The 16,512-nt window shown below is 36.2% G+C and overlaps 1 protein-coding gene across 2 annotated transcripts in view; it reads left to right on the forward strand.

Moving 5' to 3' along the window:
• Nucleotides 1-16,512, forward strand: part of KCTD16 (potassium channel tetramerization domain containing 16) — a 315,260-nt gene that overhangs the window by 2,891 nt on the left and 295,857 nt on the right. For both annotated transcript variants that reach the window (XM_002816032.5, XM_054556012.2), the window contains exon 2: nucleotides 740-905. The gene's annotated coding sequence lies outside the window, so the exon portion shown is untranslated. The remainder of the gene's footprint in view (nucleotides 1-739; nucleotides 906-16,512) is intronic.

The raw sequence follows: 16,512 nt of genomic DNA on the forward strand, positions 1-16,512 counted from the left end.
ACAAGTTTATCTATGTAACAAACCTGCACCTGTACCCCTGAACTTAAAAACTAAAAAATTTGCCTGTTTAGGAATGAATTATTAGATATAGATGTTATTCAAATTCTACTTCTGTCTCTGAAAGCAACTAACGTATTTATTTAAATTTTCTCCTTTGAATTTCTGCTCCAATTGAGAAGCCAAGCAAGAACATTGAGTTACCTGATTAAGTTTTGCATATTGTTTATTTGACTTTGAAACGTAAGCCGAGGTATCCTGCCAATGGCCCTTAGAAATTTTGAGAACATCCACTAAATTTCATGGCTAGTCATGTAGGAATTTCTTTTTGGATTTTTTTTTTTTTTTTTTTTTGGCATTGCTCCCTCACTCTGGGATAGGCTCCAGAAAGTTATATTAAAGGAAACTGGAGTACTTGGTAAATGTGCCATCCTCTGTTAAAGTCACCCAGCTGGCTTTATCAGGAGTAGAAAGCCTCACCTAGGTCGAGAGATGAGGCAACATGAGCTAGACTTGTAATAGCTGCGCAGTCCTCCCCTGGAACTTAATGTATCCATCACCAAAACAAAAACAGAAAGGACATCCTAACAATGAGTAATATCATTTAGTTAGACAGTCATGATAGTATACACACTAACACTTTTACATACTTCACAAACACACACAAAACAACTCCATTTTCTTAGTATGGCTCTAAAACTAAGATATTTTAGAGTTGCTTTCTTTCCCTTCTGTTTTTCAGTTAATATGTCATGGAAAATTGTGCCAGAAAATTATGGTTTGAACATGCGCAGTTTTCTCCTACCTTCAGCTATATCCACAAGCACCACATGAAATGGAGATCTGGCAGCTCTGTGTATTTCAGTCAAGTTCCACAATGAAACCTGACAATAATGGTAAAAACCAATGTAAGTGCCAGTGTTTGTTTTTACTCTCCCTATATATTAACTATGTAACCTCTTTTCCCAAATATGACAATTATGTTTCCTCCAAATTATCTTTTTTCCCTTACCAAAGAGTTTCCTCATCAAGTCTCCTGTACTAGGTTATTCAAATTCTGCTTCTGTTATTTCAATTATTTTACTTTGAACAATGAAGAGTTTTGGGAAGACAGGTTTGCCCGTAATGGCATTGGATGCTTTTGTACAGAACTGGTTTTTAAAAGGCAAAGAAATTTAACCCCAATTTTATAACTATTCCTGGAAGCTTGACTTCAGTATTGCAAGTGCTGCATGTTGTTAAAAAAAAGTCTTTTAAAGATAACATATAAGCAATATTGTAAATACTGTAAATATTTTCGTTGTAGAGATCAAAAATACCCTCTTCAGTAACAAACCTTTCTAATGTCAGGTGAATGGCTATTGTGGCTTGGAATATGAATTTCAGTGAAAGCACTGAAGCACTGAAGTCTGTATTTCGAATAACTTGGGTAGTAGGGGAGATAATATGAAAAACAGCATGGGAGAACTCAAAGTGGGCTCTAATGATGGCAAAGCCACTCATGCCAAAGGTAAAAATGAAGCATTTGAAAAATATGACAGCTAACACCTATTTATACTTCAAGAATTTGTGTGCCAAGCATTTCTTTAAGCACTTTGCACTTTTTAACTCAATTACTCCTCCTCCTAACAACCCAATGAGGTAGGTGCCATATAACTCTCATTTGACACATGAGGAAATTGAGAACAGAGTAAGTAATTTGTTAAACATTATTATGGTAGAAAATAGTAGACTAGACATTTTGAACTTGTTCCTGAGTCCTTATGCTAAACTAGTAGGCTGTATTGTTACTGTGTTATGAAATGTGAATGTAGAAAAGTCAATAATTCTGATTAATATACTAATTTATCTAAAATGCGATTACTGAAATCCATATAAATTAAAATAGTAACTAGACATTTGATAATTGCATCTGTGTCTCCACATGTATATATATTCAAGTTGATAAAAATATTTTCCGTAATCTTCTCATTAGGCAAATAATATTTAAACCTTATGTTTAAGTTTATGTTACATTAGTCATGTATGTTAATTGATATTGCATAGTAGTTAAGGGTAGAGGCCCTGGAGCCAGACTGCATGGATTTACATTCCGTACTACTTACTTGCCATGGAGCTTCAGTAATTTATTTAAACTCTTTGTGCCTCACTTTTCTCATCTGTAAAAGCAAGATAGGAGTATTCATTGCTAGAAGGGTTGTATGATATAATGTATTCAAGTATAAGTGTCTAAGTACTAAGTATTCAATAAATATTTGCGATAATTATTGATGAATCTATGTAGCTACAGAAGCAATATGATTTCTTCAGGAAAAATTGACTTTTTAAAAGCTATAAGGATTGGGTTTGAACAAGCTAACTACTTCTAAGATCAATTATAAACATTCACTCGTGTTTCCCCTGCAGATTCTGTATTATATTATAATTTGCTTTTTGATATGGTGGAGTGTATTAAAATATGCTTTTTTAACCTCTGTCCAAGATTTTTCAAATTTGGCTTGTCTGCATTGTAAATTTTAGTCTCATAAGTATTGTCTTAAGAACCGCCTATATTTAGGGCAATTATACTTGAAAATTGTGAACAGTGCTTCTCATATTCAATTTTCTTGATATGTTTCATCTTATTTCAAATACTATGAAAAGTGTCCATCTTTCTGCCTTCCCTTTCTCTTCTCTCTTCCCCTAAAACACAGAATTTATCAGGAGACAGAGCATAAGATGATTTATATTGTGGAAAATATATTTATTTGCAAAGAAAGAAAAAGGCAGTGTCCCAGGCAAGTGAAATAATAGCCATAACAATTTTTAAAGATATAGTGTTTCTTAAAATCATAGATGTGTCAGGTTTTATTATACTCAACAAGAGAGCAGCTTGAAAATTACTGCAAGCATGATATATTATGGTTTAGGTTCCTCTAGGCACTATACTTTTTCTATTTTTCTGTTAGAATTCTTCATGACCATATCTTTTGCCCAATTTTAATGTGGTTATTTGTTTTTCTTGTCGATTTAAGTTTCTTATAGATTCTGGTTACTAAATCTTTGTAACCAGATGCATACTTTGGATGCATACTTTGTAAATGTTTTCTCTTATTTTGTAGGTTGTTTACTTTTGCTGCGTAGAAGCGCTTTAGTTTAATTAGGTCCCACTTGTCAATTTTTTTTGTTGTTGTTGCAATTGCTTTTGGGGACCTAAATCAAAAACTCTTTGCCAGGACCAATGTTGAGAAGGGTATTTTCTGGGTTTTCTTCCAGGATTAAAAAAGAAGAAGAATTCCTCACAACTCTCTCAATTAGAGTTATTTTAAAGAAGGTTAATGCTTGAACCACAGTAACTGTCATGCTGTCATATCTATATATCATCGTAATTTGTGCAGGAATGATTGGTAAGAAGGAACATTTTACTGCTGTTGAGGAATAGAAGGGATGAGACTAAAGTGATGGTTTGAAAAAAATAGAATTCAGACTGGATTAGTTTCCTAGGGCTGCTGTAACGAAGTACCACAAACTGGGTGGCCTACATAAATGAAATTTATTGTCTTAGAATTCTGGAAGTTAGAAACCTGAAATCAAGGTTTTGGCAAGGCTTTTTCCTTCTGAGTGCTGTGAGGGTGAATCTTCTCCATGCCTCTTTTGCAGCTTCTGGTGCTTTGAAAGCAATCTTTGACATTCCTTAGCTTGTAGATGCATCAGTCCAATCTCTGCCTTCACCTTGACATGGTCTTCACGTAGTCTTCTCTCTGTGTATGCCTGTCTCTGTGTCCCAATTTCCCTTTTTTAAGAGCACGAGTCACGTTGGTTTAGCACCTACCCAAATGACCTCATTTTAACTTGATTATCTCTGTAAAGATCTTATTTTCAAATAAGGTCACATTCTGATGTCCTGGGAGTAAGGACTTCAGTATGTCTTTTGGGGGATGTACAGTTGAATTCATACCAGCCTTATGATGTTACTGCGTTCTTTTGCCAAAATATAGACTAAATCTTTTGCTACACACATGCCCAAAAGAACAATAATCTGATTTTTTTTCACTTTGATCAGCTATTCATGTCAATGTCAATTTGTTGTCACTATTGCAGAGTGGCAAACCTTTTGAATCAAATCTGTAGCAATGGAGTCTTCAACTGCATCATTTTGGATGTCTAGTTTAACACTTGTCCCAAAGTAAACTTTTTACATTGGGTTTAAAGTCAGTCCCATGCTTGTAGAAAGACACATGCTGGAATATTTTTCATCAGACTTTCTGAAACAAAGTAAGAGGCCATTATGTTTATAAATGAGTAAAAGCCTGCTAAGGGAAACTCTTAATGTCTACAGTACCAGTTCTTAAACAATGTTATTTTATTGATTTTTTTCACTTGTGATGATTTTTAAAAATATAAAGTAGAACTATAAAAGTAGGCATTTTGATTTTTCAGTTTCTTCCATAGAAGAAAAAGTTATTATAATCATAATGTTTTTAATGTACTTAGATATGATTTTTTGTTATTAAGACTAATTGTAATACTTAACTCTTTTCCTTAAATGAGGATTATTTTATTTTAAAACAGAGATATGTGAAATCAAATGTCTGATTTTAATTAAATTCTGCACACTTAGATCTAGAAGTCAAAGATAAACACATTTTTTCCTTTTGATTTTAGGTGAAGCAGTCAAGATGTTTTTTATTATTCTTCTGCAGTCCTAATTTTATACAATTTAATGAAAATCATAAATCCCCTACTGTCTGTGATAATGAATTTTCCTCTCTGGAAGAGAATATAAACATTTCTTAACTCTTTCTAAGATGTTATTTTGGAAAGATTAACATCATTTAAAATATTATTTGATTCTAGATTTATAAATATCATTTCTTTTCTTGACTCTAATTAAAAGTTATTCATTTTAATTTAAAAATTGACTTCTGTACTAAATATTATAACACACTACATCCCCTTCCTACTCCCTGGAAATTAAATATCTCAACTTCACATTAAAATTTTGAGAGGCCCCTAGGAAATTGGCCTGAATTCAGTGAGATAGCTCTAAAGTTAACAAGAATAGACTGATCTTCATAGAACAATCAGGACAGCAAGTGCATCAGAAAATGACCAAAACACCCCTCATTTAACTGGCCACACATATTGAGAATTAAAGAGAATTAAAACTGGCAGGAACCTTGAGAGAATTCATTCCCCACTCTTTGACCTTACAAATGAGGATCTGAGGCCAGGAGAAGTGAAGGGATGTATTGTAAGACCTACGATTGCATGTGTTGATTTGACATTTCTGACCCTCACAGGGCCTGAAAGGTTTAGCCATGAGTTCCCTTGCTTTTGCCAGATATGTCCCCTACCCAGCAGAAAAAGCTCCCCACCAGGTGGGTTCCCCTATCAGCCACCCCACTCAGGCCTCAACCCAAGTGGTTTTGCCTTCTTACGAGCTGGTAAAATTATTCAAAGAAGCAAATTACATCCCCCTCCCCCCATGGGAACCAGGAGGCAACTCATCCTCTAGATACTGTACACCACAGGCCCTGCTAATTCACTCTACTCCTGAGTGTAACCACTATGTATCCCTGCATGCGTGCAGGCTCCTCTCTCCCAGGCTGTGAGTGTATGTGATTAATAAACTGCTCCTAGTCTCATCTGTCCAGTGTTGAGTATATCATGAGCTCATCCATCTTGTACTGTTTGGGAACAGGGATCCTTCCTTCACCAACATGGTAGATAGAAGCCTATCAGAACAAGGGATTTGATCAATTTTACTAATATGGCTAGTATCAGATTCACCATTGTATCTTGTCTTTGCCTTTCGGCTAGTACATGACAAAGATTAGGTGATAAATAAGTGATTGTAACCATCTAATTATGTCAGAAACTCTATTAGAAGAGAAGTTATGTTTTATTTACTTTTGTATCCCAACTCTAGGACATAAAATAATGTTGTTTGTGGTATTTATTCATTCGTTTAACAAAGATTTATTGAGAACCTACCATGTGCCAGTCACAATATACAACAAACAGATTCTGTGTCTGTCTATGGTTTTTAAAGCTTGACATAGTTCTACTTGCCCATTTTCCCTGTGGGTGCTTGCAAGTTCACTGGCATCAGTCCTCTGCCTGGAGAAATGCTCCTGTACCTCAAAGCTTCTAGCTTGATTAGGTCATTACTGCGCTTCCATACAAGCCAGGATCACCATTCTTTGTGAACTGGAAGGTCTGAACCAAGAAAAGATTCTAATTTGGAGATCTGCTGCTTGGGAAAATGTGTATAGTGATCTGCCAATGACTATCCTTGCTGTCAGTGATAATGATGCTCCTACATGAGAAACATTCATCTGTTTCTAAGACCCACCGTCCTGAGCATTAGTGCACATGGGATTAGACACTGAGGGATAGCATACTTTGAGAACTTTTTATTTTGTTCAGGGCAAGGGGGAGTGGATCCATGCCAATAGGACTCCACAGAAGCACTCATTTAATCCCCTGGTAGTTCATTTCCTTAAATTCTTCTGCCATATTTCTCAATATAACTATCCCTCATTCCAATTATCTGTTGCCTTGTAAAGAAAAACAAACAAAAAACTCCAAGAAGACAAAAGAACAAAAATAAAAAAATCTCAAAGCTTGTTGGATTAAAACCGTAACAATAACATTTTATTTCCTGAAAATCCAAAATTTGGGCAGGCTTGTTGTGGGTAGCTCATCTCTGTTCCACACAACTTCAGCTGGGGAGCTCAAAAGCTGGATGTTGAATTCATCTGAAAGCTCATTCACATATGTGACTGTTGATGCTGGCTGCAGGTTGGGATCTCAGCTAGAGCTCTCAAATAGAACATATACACATGGTTTCTTCATGTGGTACGGGCTTCCTCAAAACATGGCGGCTGTAGTCTGGGGAAGAGTATCCTGAGAGAGAGAGAAAAAGCTGTATTACCATTTCTACATCATCCTTGGAAGTCATACGATATTCTAAGGCATTCTATTGGCTAGAAACGTGTCTCTAAAGCTGGTCCATATTCAAGGAAAAGACAATTATACTGCAACTTTTTATGCAAAGATTTTCAAATATTTTTTAAACATGTTTTTAAAACCACCACTTCTCAATGGGATGTAATTGAAAAACAAAACAAAACAAAACAAAGAATAGTGAACGTTCTTGTGTAATCTGAGAGGCCTATATTGGTTAGTAGCAGTATCTACACAGCAATTCCCTTTTGGGTCTATATAGCCAAAGGATATCAAATCAGCACCTTATAGAGATACCTGCACTCCCATGTTCATTGCAGCATTTTTCAAAATAGCTAAGATATGGAAACAACCTAAATGTCCATCAGTGGATGATTGAATAAAAAATTTGTTGTTGGTGGTGGTATTTATGTGTATAATTGAATATTATTCAGCTTTTGTAAAGAAGGAGATTCTGCCATTTGGGCAACATGGATGAAACTGGAGGACACTATGTTAAGTGACATAAACCAGACATAGAAAGGAAAATACTGCATGATTTCCTTTATATGTTGCTATGGTTTGGATGTGTCCATCAAAAAGTTGTGTTGGAAACTGAATGGTCATTTTAATGGTATTAAGAGGTGAGGCCTTTAAGAGGTGATCAGGGCAGGGCACGGTGGCTCATGCCTGTAATCCCAGCACTTTGGGAGGCCGAGGCAGGTGGATCACCTGAGGTCAGGAGTTTAAGACCAGGCTGGCCAAGATGACAAAACCCCATCTCTACTAAAAATACAAAAATTAGCCAGCCGTGGTGGCACATGCCTGTAATTCCAGCTACTTGGGAGGCTGAGTAGCTTGAACCTGGGAGGTGGAGGTTGCAGTGAGCTGAGATCGTGCCACTGCACTCCGGCCTGGGCAACAAAAGTGAAGCTCCATCTCAAAAAAAAAAAAAAAGTTATCAGGCCGCTAGAGTTAAGCTCTCACGAAGGGATTGATGCTGTTATCGCAGGATTATGTTAGTTATGGCAGGAGTGGGCTCCTAATAAGGTTATCCCTATTCATTTCTCTGTCTTGTGTGGTCACTTCCCCCCTTCACCTTCTGGCATGGATGACTCTTGCCAGGTGCCAGCACCATGCTCTTGGGCTTCACAGCCTCCAGAATGATAAGCCAAATAAACTTCTATTGCTTATAAAGTACCCAGTCTGTGGCATTCTGTTATAGCAGTAGAAAACAGACTAAAGCATATGTGGAATCTAAAAGCAAACAGAGAAACAAAGCCATTTAAACATACAAAAGCAGAATAGAATGATGGTTACCATAGGCCAGGGGAAGAGGGGATTGAGATATGTAGGTCAAAGGGTACAAAGTAGCAGTTATGAGGATTAGCACATCTTGAAATCCAAAGTACAGCAGGAGGGCTATGAAGGTGATAGTTAATAATATACTATTGCATAGTGGACATTTTCAAAGAGTAGATTTTAGGTGCTTTTACCACACACACACCAGGGATTGCTTGAGCCCGGGAGATTGAGGCTGCAGTGAGCCATAATGGTGCCATTGCTCTCCAGCCTAGGCTGACACAGGGAGATCCTGTCTGAGAGAGAGAGAGAGAGAGAGACAGACAGACAGACGGAGACAGGTTAAAGAAAAAGTTTCTTAAGATTAAGTACAATTGTGATCTTAATTACCTTTTACCTTTCTTCACTCCCAGTTATGTTTGTTATTATTATTTCTTTGTTATTATTGTTATTATTATTGTTTGTTGTTACTTAACACAAATACATACACAGTATCTTTGTGAGATGATGGATATGGTAAGTTGCTTACTTGTAATCATTTCTCTGTGTACATGTATATAAAAATCATGTTGTACACCTTAACTTTATGTAATGAAACATAAAAACAATAAAAAATAAAAGAGTGGGAATAAGACCAAAGCAAAATAAACATGAAAGAAAGAATTCTAAATATATATTAGATCCTAACATGTGAGTAAAGGGCTACTTCAGTATTGAATCTACTTATTGGTGTTTTGTATTTCTGTAGATATGGTTTTACTGTTATTATGTACATTTAGAAATGTTATTCAATTACTAGTGGAGTATTCTGCTTCTTGCACACTGTTCTTCCCTATAAAAACATGGTCTCAAAATAAAATAATTTACTCATAGAATAAAACACAGTTGGATAACTATTCCGTAGTGCTCTTTCTCTACCTATAATGATGCACAACATTTGCTGTTTGCTTATTTTTTTAATGATGCATAAAGGATGACTCTCCTTTTCGTCTCTACAATTTCACATCAGTAAAATGTTTATTCCATGCTCATTTTGCCCCCTAGTGGCTTTTTATGGCCTTGTCCCATATTTAAAAATAATTTTCAAATCTTGTGGAATATAAGAAGGAAAAGTACCATTTTGTTCCTCTGCCACATGCACATCGCTTTATAGATGAGGAAACTAAACCCCAGAAAACTCGTGGGACTAGTCTGGTGTCACAGTGTTGTTAAGTATATTCACATTGTTGTGAAACTAATCTCTAGAACTTTTTAAACTTACAAAGCGAAATTCTGTATCCATTAAACTTCCCACCCCAGCTCTGGCAACCACCGTTCTACTAGAACGGTTCCAGCTAGAACTAGAAATTGTATATTGCTGCCTTCTCCTACCCTACTAGAAATAAGCCTCAGGAAGACAGGGCATTTTTGTTCATTGATGAACAAGAACAGTGCCTAGCAAATGGTAGGTGCTTAGTAAATATTTGCTATATGTTATAAATAAAAGTATAAATGAATCAAAGCTAGAACTTGTATTTATAGGTTTCATGCTTTACATAATACTATGTAGTATGTTTTATCTTTACCATAAATCTTGTACATAGTGCTTGATAGTTGATTCTACTTTACTCCATGACAATTTCAACTCCTTGAACTACCTCACCCTTTACTCGTTTTGTCATTAGGTTTGTTACATTATCATTCATTTATTCATTCAATATTAGTACCAGCTTAATCAGGCACTGTGATGCCTACAGAACTATAAAGAGGTACTTTTTAAAATTCAATTTTTTTTATTATTAACTTGGTAAAATACCATGTAACATAAAATTTGCTGTCCTAACTATTTTTAAGTATACAGTTCAGTGTTGTTAAGTATATTCACATTGTTGTGAAACTAATCTCTAGAACTTTTTAAACTTACAAAGTGAAATTCTGTATCCATTAAACTTCCCACCCCAGCTCTGGCAACCACCGTTCTACTTCTATTTCTATGCATTTGACTACTGTATATAGTATTATTCTTTTTATGACTGGCTTATTTCACTTAGCATAATGTCCTCAAGGTTCGTCCATGTTAAAGTCTATGGCACATTTTGTTTATCTGTTTATCATTGATGGACACTTGGGTTGCTTCCATCTTTTAGCTCTTAGGAATAATGCTCCTATGAACGTGGGTGTACAAATATCCATTCGAGACCCTGATTTCAATTCTTTTGGATATATACTTAGAAGTAGAATTGCCTGATCATATGGTAATTCTGTTTCTAATTTTTGAGAAACTGCCATACTGTTTTCCATAGTGGCAGCACCATTTTACATTCCCACCAACAGTGCACAAAGGTTCTAATTGCTCCATATGATAGCCAATGCTTGTTATTTTCTTTCTTCCTTTTTGTAGTGCCATGCTGGTGAGTATGAGGTGATATCTTATTATGGTTTTTATTTGCATTTCCCTGATGATTAGTGATGTTGAGCATCTTTTCATACACTTGTTGGACATTTGTATAACTTCTTTGGAGTAATGTCTATTCAAGCCCTTTGCTACAAAGAGGTGCATTTAATTAATCAGTTACTTCCTCTGTCTACAGAAAAATTTTAGTTAGCAACATGGTAAGAGCCATTTCCCTTGTTCTTTTTGATACACTATATCGCCATTATTTCAGATCTCAATAATAAATATGAAATAATAACCAAAACTTGCCCTTATTATGTGTCAGGCACTGTTCTAAATATCTTACATATATTAACTAATTTAATCCTCAAAAGTTCCCTATAAATGGATACTGTTAACTATCTTCATTTTGCAGAGGAAGACAGAGGCAGAGAGAGGTAAGTGACTTGTCCAAAGTCAAATGGCTGCTGAGCAGTAGAGTGAGGATGGGTACCTAGGAAGTTGATTTAGAGTCTATGCACTTAACCACAACATTATTTTGCCTCTCTGACACCTACTCAATCTTTTAAAATATCACCTACATCTTTGTTATTGGACACCTCTTCTGTATCAGTTTGTATTTCAGACAACAGAAAATTAAATGCAAATTGATAGCATTGTAGGAAGATATTAATTGCCTCAGTGGATGCCAAGTCTAGGGTACAGCTAGCTTCAGATCTGTTTGAATTCAGTGGCTCAAACAATATCATATATCTTAATGGTCCCAGAAAATGTTCCCAGATCACATCTTTTTTGGCTCTGGTTGAGCTTCATGTCCGTTGCTGTAATAAAAATGGTGGCAGGGAGTATAAAATGCTGTGACCAGTCTACCCAAGTAAGTCATGCACCTGTACCTGCAGCAAGGGTGACAACAACACTGCCTGAAGCACAGAAACCTGGAGTAGGGGAGGGATAATTCTCATGCAGTATTACTAGACACCCATTTACATTTTATTTTTTTTGGGGAGATAGGGAGCTTTTTTGCATTAGGAATAAATACATGAGTGAAATTACTAAGATTAAAAAAAAACCCTTTCTTATCATGAATAATTTGAGTAATAAAAAGATAATAACAATAGGTAACATCGATTTAGTACTTACTATATAATAAATGCTGTCCTAAGTATTTTACATGTATTGGCTCAATTAATCCTCACAAGAACGCTCCAAGTCAAGTGCTATTATCATCCTATTTTACTGGTAAGATACCTGAGGTGCAAAAGTTTCTGGGTGTACCTGGAAGGGAATATGATAACTTGCCCTAGGTGACCCAGTTGATGAAGTCAAGATTTGAACTCCAAGTGAGCTTCAGAATCTCTTCTGTATTCTAACATTTGAACACCAGGCTGTCTTCAGAGCCTCTTCTATAATCTATCATTCATATCATAAGGTAGCTTACTTGTCACATATAGAAACTGTGGCCCACAAAAGAAACAGAATAATTCATCAGTTATACCTGATGTTTGCTACCAGGAAAGACAGCAGAGACTCTCATATGGCCAACCCAGAAAACAATTAGAGTTTACACTAGCATGTAAATTCTATAGTTATGTAAGAAAGAAATATGTAAATATGAAGTCTATTCTACGAAGTTTGTGCTAGATCTCATTTTTTTTTAAAAAAAGGAAAAAAAACTAATGGCTTATGGTCCCTGTTCAGAGCCTAAGGGAATTGGTTTAAAGTTTAAATAAAAAATTGTACATGCTGCCAGTCAGAACTATTCATCATCATAAGCATTGCATTTATTTTATTCATATGTACTTTAACAATATTCTAGTTTTGTGGTTTTAAAAAATAGCTGAAAAGTCTGTCTCAAAGCTCTCTCACCTCTTAAAAGAAAGCAGAAGGACTTTAAAAAACCAGTTTGTTTAAACAAGGCCAAACTGTTTTCCAGGTATCCACATTTTCTCCTCAACACGTGCCCAATCCAAAGACAGAGCATCAAAGGCAATATACTATATGTATGTTAAAGTTTTAATATTTACCAAACTGATCAAGGTAAAGGATTATTAAATTTTTAACCACTAGAAGTGTAACATTAGCTGTGTAGCTTTTCTTGGCCTCAATTTTCTCAACTGAATAATGAAGACAAAAAGAAACTGGAATAGGGATGTATTGATCCATCTATTCATTCAGTAACTCTTTATTCAACACCTATTATGTGTCAGGCTCTGTGCCAGGTGCTGGGGATGGGATATAATAATGAACAAAAATAATAATGATCCTTTCCCTCTCAGCACTTACAGTGTCACTGGGGGAGAGAAACATGATTCAAATAATCACTCCTCAAACAGTCAAAGAACTCCTTAGGGCTTTTCAGTTCCTAAATTCCATATATACATAAACATAAAAAATAGTTCATAGAACACAAATCTTACATGTTTATTTGAAAGATCTGACAAATCTCATTTATTTCTTAGACTCATTTTTTTTTCCAGATTATTAGCCACAGATATTGCAAACCACTTATAACAATTTTCTGCCTGCCAATGACATAATGCATTGTCCTGGCTCGTTGTTGTAATAGTTGTTACTATGCATATTGAATGCAAATTTCAGGTAATATTTTAGTCTTCATTTTCTATTCATTCCTAGGACTGCCTTTCTATTTCTAACAGGGAGGTATTAAAAAATAACAGGGTCAATAAATTTTAGAGTTTCAAAGGTAGGAGCTGATTTCACACACACACACACACATACACACACATACACACACAGGGGGTGAGAGAGAAAAAATGTTGTTTATTCTTCTAGCTATAACAGAATATCACTTGGGTTCCCCCTTTTCCTCAGATTTTAATTCTGTTGATGAAGCATATGCAGAGGAAAATATGAAAATGAGTTGTTTTCACTGAATCATTAATGACTTGAGGCTGGCAGGAGGTAGACTTCTTAATTGCTTAATTGTTTATTAAATTTATTCTTTAGCAGTTGATCTCTGGATTTCTTTGTGTACCCCAGAGTCTTGCTGTTAATCAAATATTCTGTAAAATTTTTGCTTTTACCTGGAAAAATGATTCTACAAGTTCCAGATGTCTTAGGTTGTGTTAAATGTTTGAGGAAAGAAGGCTATTTATTGGAAACCAGCCAGGATCTTTGTTTAGATTATTTTTGCCAGCAGCTCTTCTACTTCAGGCTGTGATTTCATCAAAAAATATTTGCACAAGCCATTGCTTCAGTAACCACGTCTCCAGCCCCACCGGAAGTGGATGTGGTTAATCTAGTAGACAGCACTCTTCCATCTGAGCCTAACTTAGACATAGTAGACTGAAAAATTATGTATCTGGAGTTGTTTTTCACCAGGGTTGGCAAGAAGCTCTGATAATCTGCCATCATTATAGGTTTCTTGCTTCTTATCACAACAGCAAGGCTTCTTTGATGGGGACGAGTCTAGGCAAATGTTTTGGTTGATAATGAATTGTCCAAATCTTAGATTTCATCTGGATTTTTCTGTTAATGTGATCCTTCTCTGCATATTGTCCTTTGGTACTTACAAAAAGCTAATAGATATTAACTTTGTGCCTCTTCCAGATTTACTGTTATTTAGCAGTAGGGAATCATTAAGGCCATATTCTCATCCTAGATCTGTTTTCTTGTGTCTGTCAAGAGAAAATACATGAGAAAATAGTCAAAGTTAGTTTTAAGAATGCATTTCCTGATGGAGTTTAGAATGATACATCTGGTGGTAAGCTTTCTCATCCTAACTCTTTTCTTCAACCCACAAAGGGTGCTTAACCAAAAGTGGCTAGGCTGATGGTTAGTAGGTAGGACATTTCAACCTCTGGCAAATTTGTCATTGGTAAAAAGGTGGAAGATTCTCTACTATCCTCAAAACTTTTTCAATGACTATAAATCAAATGTAATAAAGAGGCATCTAACCAAAATACAATTTAAGCTGTTGTGCCTAAGGTGATCCAAATATACCTGAAGAGAAATGTATCAACAGATAAATAACTTGAGTTATGAAATAGGGGTTTGGAGTGGAAAAGAGTCAGGTGAGAGGTCAGCTTGAAAACACCAAATGGGGCATTGTAATATTCCTAATCAAATACTCACCTCCCCTCCTGCACCACAAAAAGTTGAGAATCAATACTGAGTGAACAGCTTCTTTGAAAAGTGAATCTTTCTACAAACAAGTTCCAAAAGAGAGATAAAAGATCAACTATACACAATATAATAAAAGCAAGCCCGGTTGTCATGGTAAGGCCTTATATTCATGTGTAGGGTGTCTAAGTAGCACCAGTAATTTGCAAACACATTGATAAAGGCAATAAATAACAATAATATCAAAGGATGCACTTAGACATTGTGGACCCTCTAAGATATGCCAGGCTCTTTAAAATACTTAAATCTACTGGAGTAGCAGTTCTGAAAGTATTTAACGCATAGCTTTTAACCTACTTGGAGAACATGCACTGTTTTGAAATTTGGATGAACTCTTGGGATCTCTAGAAAATGCAGAGTAGGTCACGCCTGTAATCCCAGGACTTTGGGAGGCCAAGGCGGGCGGATCACGAGGTCAGGAGATTGAGACCATCCTGGCTAATACGGTGAAACCCCGACTCTACTAAAAATACAGTAATAAAATCAGCTGGGTGTAGTGGCGGGCGCCTGTAGTCCCAGCTGCTCCGGAGGCTGAGGCAGGAGAATGGCGTGAACCTGGGAGGCGGAGCTTGCAGTGAGCCGAGATGGCGCCACTGCACTTCAGCCGGGGTGACAGAGTGAGACTTAGTCTCAAAAAAAAAAAAAAAAAAAGAAAATGCAGAGCAGGTACATAGAGTTTTGCATACAATTTCAGGGAATTCATGAATTTTGTGAATCCCGTTTGCAGATCTAGGTTAAGAATGGAGGCTTAAAGCAAATCGTGCTAGGTAATAAGGACCTTCACGGAATATAATTTTCCTTTCTGAGTGACTGTTGTCAGCCACCTTGTATCACAATACACATGCCTTTTAGTTTTTTCAGGTGGTTTGCCAGCATTTTTTCCTCTTTTCCCTTATATTGGTCATCTCATTTTAATTCACATGGTTGCCATATTCCTTAGCCTTATATGAAGGTAGTTAAGGTAGACTGCTATATTGTTATTTCCCTTCCTTCTCCACAGTGGCTTTAAAGAGTTTACGTGGCCTCTGTGTCAGAACTACTTATTGCATTCAGGATGAGGCTGACAAACCACAACCTGTGAAGACAGACTGGGGAAATCCACCGGAAAAGGTTTTGGAGGGAACTGCAGATTCGTTGTGAGTAACCAGGCCCAGCGAGAGCAATGAATTACATAAGCACAAATGAATATGTCTGCATTTTGATGACCCTTCACCCCACCCGCAGCCAGGCACTTAGTCACTCTTTCCTCTGTGTCTCCTTAACGCTATTATACCTCTATTATAGCTCCTATCACTGCACTGGATTTATTTGTTTACGAGTCTGTCTCTCTTACTAGACTATGAGCAATTCCAAGGCAGAGTCCATGACTTATTTATCTCTGTACCTCAACCCCGTGTCTGGGTTAAGAGTGCAGGCTTTGGAGTCAGAGTGTCTGCACTCAAATCCACGTTCTGTACATTTGCGTAAGATCACTTGGGCTAGCTACTTGACTTATCTGAACCTTGGCTTCTCTCTCCTTCCTTTCTTTCTCTGTCTTACGATGCCTCACTTTCCTTTGCACCTATAAATGTCACACTAACAAAGTTATTGTGAAGAATAAATGAAACAATGCTCAACATAGCGACAGTCATGTAGTAGTGATTCAGTAATTGGTATCTATTATTATATCTATTAATATTACGATTGATTGTTGAATGAAAATTCCCAATCCTTACTATAGTTCACCTGACTGGAAAAAGCCTTTTTTAGCTTAAACTACTAAAGAA

Source organism: Pongo abelii, chromosome 4 (genome assembly GCF_028885655.2).
Source record: "Pongo abelii isolate AG06213 chromosome 4, NHGRI_mPonAbe1-v2.0_pri, whole genome shotgun sequence".
In the NCBI taxonomy this organism is placed as follows: domain Eukaryota; kingdom Metazoa; phylum Chordata; class Mammalia; order Primates; family Hominidae; genus Pongo; species Pongo abelii.